The sequence below is a fragment of the Schistocerca piceifrons genome, chromosome 1, assembly GCF_021461385.2.
Source record: "Schistocerca piceifrons isolate TAMUIC-IGC-003096 chromosome 1, iqSchPice1.1, whole genome shotgun sequence".
NCBI lineage: Eukaryota > Metazoa > Arthropoda > Insecta > Orthoptera > Acrididae > Schistocerca > Schistocerca piceifrons.
In genome coordinates this window covers 832,288,396-832,299,646 of record NC_060138.1, presented here as the reverse complement: position 1 = coordinate 832,299,646, position 11,251 = coordinate 832,288,396, and the positions used below count along the sequence as shown (strand labels likewise).

Genomic DNA, 11,251 nt, shown 5'->3' with positions numbered 1-11,251 from the left:
TAAGTACGAAAAAAATGTTAAAATGTTCAACTCAAGTTTGAAAAGTAACACATCAGTTAACGATACTCCCATTATTAACTTACTGCGAGGAAAATGGTTCTAATGACTCTGAGCACTATGGGACCTAACTTCTGAGGTCATCAGTCCCTTAGAACTTAGAACTACTTAAACCTAACTAACCTAAGGACATCACACACATCTGTGCCCGAGGCAGGATTCGAACCTGTGACAGTAACGGTCACACAGTTCCAGACTGTAGTGCCTAGAACTGCCCGGCCAACCCGGCCGGCTCCTGTGAGTAGAACTGGTGTGAAACCAAGTTGGCTGTTGACTGGTCTTTATTACACCGCAACGTATTACAGAACAGCTTAGATTGCTGTTGTAAAGGTGTGGCAAAAGTTAAATTTTTAGAAAAAAATGTTCATAATACAATCTCAAGTACACTACACATCAAAAGAGAATAATTTTCTGCATAAATGTGATGTTTTGGTATGCATTTCCACTGTTGCTATTGTTGTGTAATAACTAATATGCTCTGCTCTGTTGTGATGTCCGACAAACATGATGCAAACCAAGTGTTATAAGAGATGACAAGGACATGCACCGTTCACACACCCTAACAGTTGTGCTAAATTCAACTCTGCGTGACCATTTCTACAAAATCGTTTTGATCTGCCCCTATTTCTATACTTTTAATCACTTACATATAATTTTCTTGCCTTCATTTTTCATCTTGGTAAAAATATCAATAACATGTTATTTGCTTTTCTGGTGTCTCTATATTACTGGGCCCACTTGCATTGTACACCTTGTAAGTCCTATGGTTAAACCGGTCCCCATGGGCATCACCACCACGGGGGGCACAGGGGCCCATCTCCCCCAATATTTTTTGGAAAGAAATTTCAATTTAGAAAAAATGAGATCATTAGCGAACACAACATTTATGGTTAACTAGTTTCTCATACTAAAATATCTTGTGCAGTAAGAATTAATGATTTTCTGGATTTAGGAATTCATCAACTGTTTTTAAACTGATCTGAGTGTAGCAAATAGTCTATTACGTTCTATGCATATTATTTCTCTTTGATTCTTCTCTACAAAAACATTTTGTATGTAATATTTAATATTCATACACACATTGTTGACAAATTTTAAAGTTATGTTATATATCCTTTCATACTTGGTAATCACAAAATATGTTCCAATACAGTCTAAAATAAGGCAAACTTTAGGAACTTTAACTTTGGTTAAGATATCTGGTCCGAGGAATAAAGTAGAAGTTGGTTTTAGGTCTTAATTTTGTCAACTTTTTCAAGGTGATCTCTCATTTAGGCCCCCTTGTGATGTATAATCTATCTTTCGAACGCGTTCTTCAATAATTTAGCGCTGGTGACACCTGACTTCGAACTTAATCATGGTATGAGAAGTGTGATGTGCTTTAAAGTCACATGTAACTACAGATTGCTGCTGTGAACAATCACTTTATTCTTCAGCAACTATCAGTCATGTCAGCCATTGTGTTGAAAAATACCTCATGATACATCACAGCCTTATACAATAACACAAATTAGCATGATATATTAGATGTATGTTTTGTTCTGTAGGGGTGTAGTAAGGAGTTCTCGCACAATGTAGCACATTTCATAAAACAAGAATATGTAATACATATTTAGAACATATATATGATTATGTATTCTTCTCAGATCCCAAATTAAATGATTCTCGTTGACATGGCATAAGTCAAAAACTTTAAATGTACTTTTTAATATGGGAGAATATTAAACTTGTCACAAAACGTACAGAGATGTAATATGGCGAGGTGCATGCGATAATTATCAGGCTATTAGAGCCATGCATTATCAAAGAGAAACTATGTTTACAACACTTAATTGCAATGATACCATTAGTGAACTGACAACATACAGAAATCATATTTTACATAGTACTCACATCATCTTATGGTAATAATAAAACACACCACATCAGTCGATTCTACTAGGAAATCTGTTAATGAAGTAGAAGGTGTTGACTACTAGTAAAATCTTTAGGCTTCTCCTAAATTGAATTTAATTAGCTGTTGTTAAACTTTGTACAGTTGCTGGCACTTTATCTAAAATATGTTTTCCCGAATAATGGACGCCTTTACAGACAGAAGACAGAACTTTTAAATTTTTGTGATGGTTATTTATATTTATAGTAATGGTTCCATGAACTGCACTTTGAAGAAGATATGTCTTTTATGAATGACAAATTTCATTAAGGTATATTTATGTTAGTAGTCGGTAAGCACAAACCCCTGAACAGTACATTATTGAGTCTACACCTCAGCAACAAACTGCGCCCTTTTCGAATTGTAAAACTTGAGCTTAGTTTGAGAGTTTCAACTAAAAATTATTGTCTATAACTTTATGGAAGTGTCTGTCAAGATCAACACTGAAAATAAAGAATGGTTTAGGTGCTTCAACAATACTTTGATGTGCTCCTGACAATTCAAATTATTATGAAATTGTAATCCTAAAAATTTATCACTGTTCTATCTGCATGTCATCATACGAAGAATGGAAATGCCATAAGTTCTAGATGACAAACTACACTTTTGTTAGGGGAATCTAAAGAAAACTATATCTCTTATTATGTATAACTAATTTGTACCCAAAAGAACTGAGAACATGTTCTGACAACACAGAATTATCCCACTCACCTTGTCAGTGTAAAATAGAATAAGACATATCAGAAAATAAATAAATTTTTGAGAATATTCTAGGTGTCATACCAACACAATGAATGGTTCTAGGAGAAAATAAAACAGTATTTCAGGTTCTGTTAATACCGAGGAACTGTGTTTTATTTACGGTAATGTAAGTACTGAAGTACAGGAATAAAGTTTTAACTAGTACGTCTGGAGACGATACAGATACCTTATAATTTTTTGAAATGAGAATAACAAAATTAAATTGAAAAAATGTTCAAATGTGTGTGAATTCCTATGGGACCAAACTGTTGAGGTAATTGGTCCCTAGACTTAAACACCACTGAAACTAACTTATGCTAAGGATAACACACACATACATGCCCGAGGGAGGACTCGAACTTCTGACGGGAGGCGCAGTGCAGTCAGTAACATGGCGCATCTAACTGCGCGGCCACTCTACGCGGCAATTAAGTTGAAGAAAAATCTTTCACTGTGGGCTTCTCTATCTTATACAGCTCCATTCTCAGGATCAGATGTTGCAAACTTTACTGTTGTCATTCTCTTTTAATAACGCTTTCAGATACACATTGTTTTGTCCCACTATTTTACTGGCTTCTAAAGCCAAATTGTCTCCTTCCGTTACAAAGATGCTTTATCTATAGAAACAAAAGCTTGCATGCACTCTGTTCAACACACAAACAGTGCATCAACTAAATGGAGGAGACCTCAATGCTTTACCCTTGAAACTCCATATGGAAGCATAGTTTGGCACCAAATCATGTACCATCTAGTAAAGAATGTTTGAGACAGTTCCTTTATTATTTGGCACGTTGAATAAGCCAAGGGACATGCTACATGTGACATTTCCACTCTTCACATGTCAGAGGTGTGCTGGGAGGAAACCACTTACTCAGTCTGAACCACATATAGTATGTTTTTTCACTTTGAGTGACAAGAGTTTTCCTTTAAAAAAAATATTCATTTTGTCTATCTTTCTAAAATTCTTCTTCAAAAGCTATTTATTGCTATAGTTGTGTCGTCTGCAAACAAAACAAAATGTGAATGTTGAAAGGCCGTCACTGTACACAGAGAAATGTCAGTGTTTACAATGATAACAGAAACGTGCCAGCATCGTCATTGCTGATAAAATGTTGACTTTCATCCTCTTAAAATTGATGAAATGGTGGATTACTTCACTGGAGAACGGGAGTGGGATGAATCTCGAAGTCACCAAATAGCATTCTTTCAATTAGCCTTAAGAGCACCTTGTCTATCTTTGAACGATTTTCAGAGGTTGTGCGCACATAACTCAGGAAGAAAATAGGAAATATCGTGCAAACAGGAACCTTCGTCTGATAGCCAACTAAAGAGCAGGTTCTTGAGCCTTGGAATGCTACGCGGGTGCCGCCCCGTTGTCAGGAGGACAGTCAGTTGACGCGGCTGTCAGTCCCAGCACGCAGCCCTGCGGAGCACCACGCCAGCTGCCCGCCGCCTGGCGGCGCGCACGCTGAAATGAAATAGCGCGGTCTGTGGAGAGGGAGGTAGGGGGGCCGCATAGCGGGCGCTCCGCTCATTACGCGGCTGCGGCCGTCCGCAGCCCCAGCGCGGGCCCCGGCGCCATCTCTGGCGCCTGGTCAGCCGCAGGCGCGGCCGCAGACACCGGGGACGTGACGGCGACGGTCCGCCGCGCAGCGCCGCCGCAGCCGCAGGTGCCCCACCGCGCGCTGCACAAACAGCACGGGCCGGCCACTTAGGCAGCTGCTCGCCTCGCGCCGATCAATACCGCCATAGGGGGCCAAGTACGGAAACGCGGTTCACATCACTTCTGGCCGTTACACAGTCTTTAAAGATTGTTGATTGCGTTTTAAAGACAGTCTAATGGCAGCACATAATTGTTTTTCGACTATAAACTGTTCGTACTGAACAACGACGTGTCGTGTAATACGGTACTGCGGCGCCTGTGTTGTCCTGATTATGATGCAAAGTTTCTTTGCATCGTAATCAAAATAACAGAGGCACTTCAGTATCCTATTTATCTGCCGATACCGGGCAAGTAACTTTAAAATGCAACGTCTGACCTGCCATTAAAATTGCTACACCACGAAGACGACGGGCTACAGACGCTAAATTTAACCGACAGGAAAAAGATGCTGTGATTTGCTATTCAGAGCATTCACACAAGGTTGGCGCTGGTGGCGACACCTACAACGTGGTGACATGAGGAAAGTTTCCAACCGATTTCCCATACACAAACAGCAGTTGACCGGCGTTGCCTGGTGAAACGTTATTGTGATGCCTCGTGTAAGGAGGAGAAATGCGTACCATCACGTTTCCGGCTTTGATAAAGGTCGGATTGTAGCCTATCGCGATTGCGCTTTATCGTATCGCGACATTGCTGCTCGTGTTGTTCGAGATCCAACGACTGTTAGCAGAATATGGAATCGGTGCGTTCAGGAAGACAATCCGAAACACCGTGCTGGATCCCAGCGGCCTCGTATCGCTAGCAGTCAAGGTGACAGGCATCTTATCCGCGTGGCTGTCTCGATCCCTGAGTTAACAGATGCGGACGTTTGCAAGACAACAACCATCTGCACAAACAGTTCGACGACGTTTGCAGCAGCACGGACTATCAGCTCGGAGACCATGGCTGCTGTTACACTGGGCGCTGCATCACAGACAGGAGCGCCTGCGATGGTGTACTCAGCAACGAACCTGGGTGCACGAATGGCAAAACGTCATTTTTTCGGATGAATGAAGGTTCTGTTTACAGCATCATGATGGTCGCATCCGTGTTTCGCGACATCGCGGTGAACGCACATTGGACGCGTATATTCGTCATCGCCATACTGGCGTATCACCCGGCGTGATGGTATGGTGTTCCACTGGTTACACGTCTCGGTCACCTCTTGTTCGCACTGACGGCACTCTGAACAGTGGACGTTACATTTCAGATGTGTTACGACCCGTGGCTCTACCCTTCATTCGATCCCTGCAGAATAATGCACGACCGCATATTGCAGGTCCTGTACGGGCCTTTCTGGATACGGAAAATGTTCGAGTGTTTCCCTGGCCAGCACATTCTCCACATCTCTCACCAACGGAAAACGTCTGGTCAATGGTGGCCGAGCAAATGGCTCGTCACAATACGCCAGTCACTACTCTTGATGGACTGCGGTATCGTGTTGGAAGCTGCATTGGCAGCTGTACCTGTGCACCCCACCCGAGCTCCGACTCAATCCCCAGGCGTATCAAGGCCGTTATTAAGGCCAAAGGTGGTTGTTCTGGGTACTAATTTCTCAGGATCTATGCACCCAAATTGCGTGAAAATTTAATCACATGTCAGTTTTAGTATAATACATTTGTCCAATGAATGCCCGTTTATGATCTGCCTTTCTTCTTGGTGTAGCAATTTTAATGGCCAGTAGTGTACATAATGGCTGTACGATTACCGATCGTAGACGCATGGTTGCCGACATATGGAAGTTTGTGTCTGGCAGTGAATCGTACACGGGTAGCCGAATGGTATGCCAGCACGATAGCTCAGCGTCTTCGGTCAGAGGGTTAGCTGCCCTCTGTACTAAAAAAGGTGAGAGAAAACGAAGTGTCTGAGCGGGTGTCATCGGACGTCCATCCCGAACGAATTCAATGAACAATATAGAACAAAATGAGATCAAAAAAAAAAAAAGGAAAAAGAAACTAAATACTCAGGTGACCGCTCGCGGCAAACTGAAAATGTTGGTTCGAGTCCCGGTCCGGCGCAGATTTTCTGTGTCGTGATGCCACTCGTATAATACACTCCTGGAAATTCAAATAAGAACACCGTGAATTCATTGTCCCAGGAAGGGGAAACTTTATTGACACATTCCTGGGGTCAGATACATCACATGATCACACTGACAGAACCACAGGCACATAGACACAGGCAACAGAGCATGCACAATGTCGGCACTAGTACAGTGTATATCCACCTTTCGCAGCAATGCAGGCTGCTATTCTCCCATGGAGACGATCGTAGAGATGCTGGATGTAGTCCTGTGGAACGGCTTGCCATGCCATTTCCACCTGGCGCCTCAGTTGGACCAGCGTTCGTGCTGGACGTGCAGACCACGTGAGACGACGCTTCATCCAGTCCCAAGCATGCTCAGTGGGGGACAGATCCGGAGATCTTGCTGGCCAGGGTAGTTGACTTACACCTTCTAGAGCACGTTGGGTGGCACGGGATACATGCGGACGTGCATTGTCCTGTTGGAACAGCAAGTTCCCTTGCCGGTCTAGGAATGGTAGAACGATGGGTTCGATGACGGCTTGGATGTACCGTGCACTATTCAGTGTCCCCTCGACGATCACCAGTGGTGTACGGCCAGTGTAGGAGATCGCTCCCCACACCATGATGCTGGGTGTTGGCCCTGTGTGCCTCGGTCGTATGCAGTCCTCATTGTGGCGCTCGCCTGCACGGCGCCAAACACGCATACGACCATCATTGGCACCAAGGCAGAAGCGACTCTCATCGCTGAAGGCGACACGTCTCCATTCGTCCCTCCATTCACGCCTGTCGCGACACCACTGGAGGAGGGCTGCACGATGTTGGGGCGTGAGCGGAAGACGGCCTAACGGTGTGCGGGACCGTAGCCCAGCTTCATGGAGACGGTTGCGAATGGTCCTCGCCGATACCCCAGGAGCAACAGTGTCCCTAATTTGCTGGGAAGTGGCGGTGCGGTCCCCTACGGCACTGCGTAGGATCCTACGGTCTTGGCGTTCATCCGTGCGTCGCTGCGGTCCGGTCCCAGGTCGATGGGCACGTGCACCTTCCGCCGACCACTGGCGACAACATCGATGTACTGTGGAGACCTCACGCCCCACGTGTTGAGCAATTCGGCGGTACGTCCACCCGGTCTCTCGCATGCCCACTATACGCCCTCGCTCAAAGTCCGTCAACTGCACATACGGTTCACGTCCACTCTGTCGCGGCATGCTACCAGTGTTAAAGACTGCGATGGAGCTCCGTATGCCACGGCAAACTGTCTGACACTGACGGCGGCGGTGCACAAATGCTGCGCAGCTAGCGCCATTCGACGGCCAACACCGCGGTTCCTGGTGTGTCCGCTGTGCCGTGCGTGTGATCATTGCTTGTACAGCCCTCTCGCAGTGTCCGGAACAAGTATGGTGGGTCTGACACACCGGTGTCAATGTGTTCTTTTTTCCATTTCCAGGAGTGTATTTTTCTTCCAGGAGTGCTAGTCTTGCTAGGTCGTAGGAGAGCTTCTGTGAAGTTTGGAAGGTAGGAGATGAGATCGCGGAATTAAAGCGGTGAGGACAGGTCGTGAGTCGAGCTTGGGTAGCACAGTCGGTACAGCACTTTCCAGCAAAAGGCAAAGGTCTCGAATTCGAGTCACCATGCAGCGCATAGTTCTAATCTGCCCGGAAATTTCATGCGCTAAGAACTATAGGGATTGAAGTGACGATTTTTAATTCCCACAAGAAAAGTGTATCGGTAACCCTTCAGCTATTAAAGCTACTGTCACTGGTGTCTACACATAATTACAGGTAATGGCCTACATAACTGGTAACAACACACTATTGTATTACAGAAACTGTATAATCAGAAATAAACTTACGCATAGACAATATTTTCTTATTAAGCGTTTTTTTCATCATCTGCTTTGCGTACATCAAAAAAAGTTTTGCGTCACCTTTTATTGCTCATGAAAACAGCACATTGCATGTTGTACCAACATACATCGAGACCTTCAGAGATGTTGGTCCAGACTGCTGCACACACCGGTACCTCTAATACCCAGCAGCGTGTCCTCTTGCATTGATGCATGCCTGTATTTGTCGTGGCATACCGTCCACAAGTTCATCAAGGCACTGTTGGTCCAGGTTGTCCCACTCCTCAACGGCGATTCGCCGTAAATCCCTCAGAGTGGTTGGTGGGTCACGTCATCCATAAAGAACCCTTTTCATCTGTCCCAGGCATGTTCGATAAGTTTCATGTCTGGAGAACATGCTGGCCACTCTAGCCACTCTAGTCGAGCGATGTCGTTATCCTGATGGTAATCATTCACAAAACGTTCACAGTGGGGGCGGGAATTGTCGTCCATGAAGACGAATGCCTCGCCAATATGCTGCCGATGTGATTGCACTAATGGTCAGAGCATGGCATTAACGTATCGTACAGCCGTTACGGCGCTTTCCATGACCACCAGCGGCGTACGTCGGCCCGACATAATGCCACCGCAAAACAGCAGGGAACCTCCACTTTGTTACACTCGCTGGACAGTGTGTCTGAGGCGTTCAGACTGACCGGGTTGCCTCCAAACACGTCTCCGACGATTGTCTGGTTGAAGGCATATGTGACACATCGGCGAACAGATCGAGATTCCAATCCTGAACGGTCCATTCGGCATGTTGTGGGCCCATCTGTACCACGCTGCATGGATTCGTGGTTGCATAGATGGACCTCGCAATAGACGTAGGGAGAGAAGTTGCACATCGTGGAGCCTATTGCGCACAGTTTGAGCCGTAACACGACGTGCTGTGGGTGCACGTAAAGCATTATTCAACGTGGTGGCGTTGCTGTCAGGGTTTCTCCGAGCTATAATCCGTAGGTAGCGGTCATCCACTGCAGTAGTAGCCCTTGCACGACCTGAGCGAGGCATGTCATCGACAGTTCCTGTCTCTATGTATCTCCTCCATGTCCGAACAACATGGCTTTGGTTCACTCCGAGACGCCTGGACACTTCCCTTGTTGAGAGCCCTTCCTGGCATAAAGTAACAAAGCGGACGCGATCGAAACGCGGTACTGAGTTTCTAGGCATGGTTGACTACAGTGAACGCGAGTTATGTACCTCTTACCTGATGGAATGACTGAAACTGATCGACTGTTTGATCTCTTTAGGTGCTGCTCATGCATGGTTGTTTACATCTTTGGGCGGGTTTAGTGACATCTCTGAACAGTCAAAGGGACTGTGTCTGTGATACAATATCCATGGTCAAAGTCTATCTTCAGAAGTTCTGGTTTCTGGGGTGATGCAAATTTTTTTTGATGTGTTTAGATATTATGAGAGCAGTACCATATGACTTCAGTTGCAAATCTGATTACTCCACCAATACATAAAGTGCACATGGTAGCTGGTAGAAGATAAAAAAAAATCACGTGACAACGATGGGTAATAAATCTGATTGTGTGATATGTGTGTGGTGTCTGCTGTTTCAGACATGTCCAAAAGAACAGACCCTATTTTGATCCAGCAAGAAGTAAGACACAAAGAAATTACAGACGTAGGCAGTGGGTGGGCATTTATTTGAATCAATGGGGAAAGGTGAAAATCTGTGCCCAGCTGGGACTTGAACCCAGGTCTGCTGCTTCCTGGGCAGATGCTCTGACCACTAAGCCATTTGGACACAGTAGCCGTTGCAACTGCACGTACTACCCTAGTACACTTCCTGTCAGGTGCAAATTCTCAACTTATCCATACGCCAGTAATGTCGCGCCCCTTGCCTATTAGCCTCATTAATCGGGGCATTTCGCTGATTCCTGTAAGAGGAGAGGTCGCTCAATGATCTTTTCAGTTTGCTCTCTTATTGGACTCGGTGAAATGCCGAGAATAAAGAGGCATGGGCACAACATTAATAGTGTGTGGATAAGTTGAGAATTATGGTCTGACAGGGTTCTTACTAGGGAAGTCTGTGCAGTTACAATGACCGCTGTGTACAAATGGCTTAGTGGTATGCCGGCATGGTAGCTCAGTATGTTCAGTCAGAGGGTTAGCTGCTCCCCGTATCAAAATCTTAGTGAACTGATCAATGATGAAATTGAATGGGTGTCAAGGGACAACCACCTTGAACAAATACAACAAACAAACAAAATGAGATAAAAGAAGAAGAAGTGGCCAGAGCATCTGTCAAGTAAGTAGGATACCTAGGTTTGAATCCCAGGCCAGCATGAATTTTCACCTTTGCCCAGTGATTCTAATCAATACTCACTCGCAAGCAATGTCTGTAGTTCCTTTGTGTCCGAATCCTTTTCCATTGTTAAGAGAAAGAAGGATTCAATAATATTATAAAACAAAATTATTGTTTCTGCAATAACAATGCGAAATTACCATCTATTTACAATGCTTGCCAGAAGGTGAGGGATTATGTAGTATGTGGTAATGGGGCTATGATGCTGTCATCAGACAGTGTGTGTTTGGTGCAGACATAGTCAATGGGAATGACATTCAGAAACATGTGTAAGCTTCACTACATTAGACAGTAAACTATTATTTTCTACACTTTTGCATCCTTAGATTCGAGTGTAGAAGTGATAGTATTGGTAAATTGGTATTTCAGTTTGTTAAGTCTCATGCTAAAAGGTACTTGCATATTGCCATAGTATTGACCCAGAAATAATGTAATTGTTATTGTTGTTGTTGTGGTCCTCAGTTCAGTGTAGCTCTCCACAATGTTTTATTGCATGCGAGACTCTTTCTCTCTGGAGAACTATTGCTGGCTACATTCATTTGAACCTGCTTACCCTGTTTATCCCTTGGACTACCTCTACAATTTTTACACCCA

General features: G+C 44.5%; 1 non-coding gene across 1 annotated transcript; it reads right to left on the bottom strand.

Moving 5' to 3' along the window:
* Window positions 1–10,023: 10,023 nt before the first annotated feature.
* On the bottom strand, window positions 10,024–10,098 carry Trnap-agg. Its single transcript has one exon. It is a non-coding gene; the product is annotated as a tRNA-Pro (tRNA).
* Window positions 10,099–11,251: the final 1,153 nt, after the last annotated feature.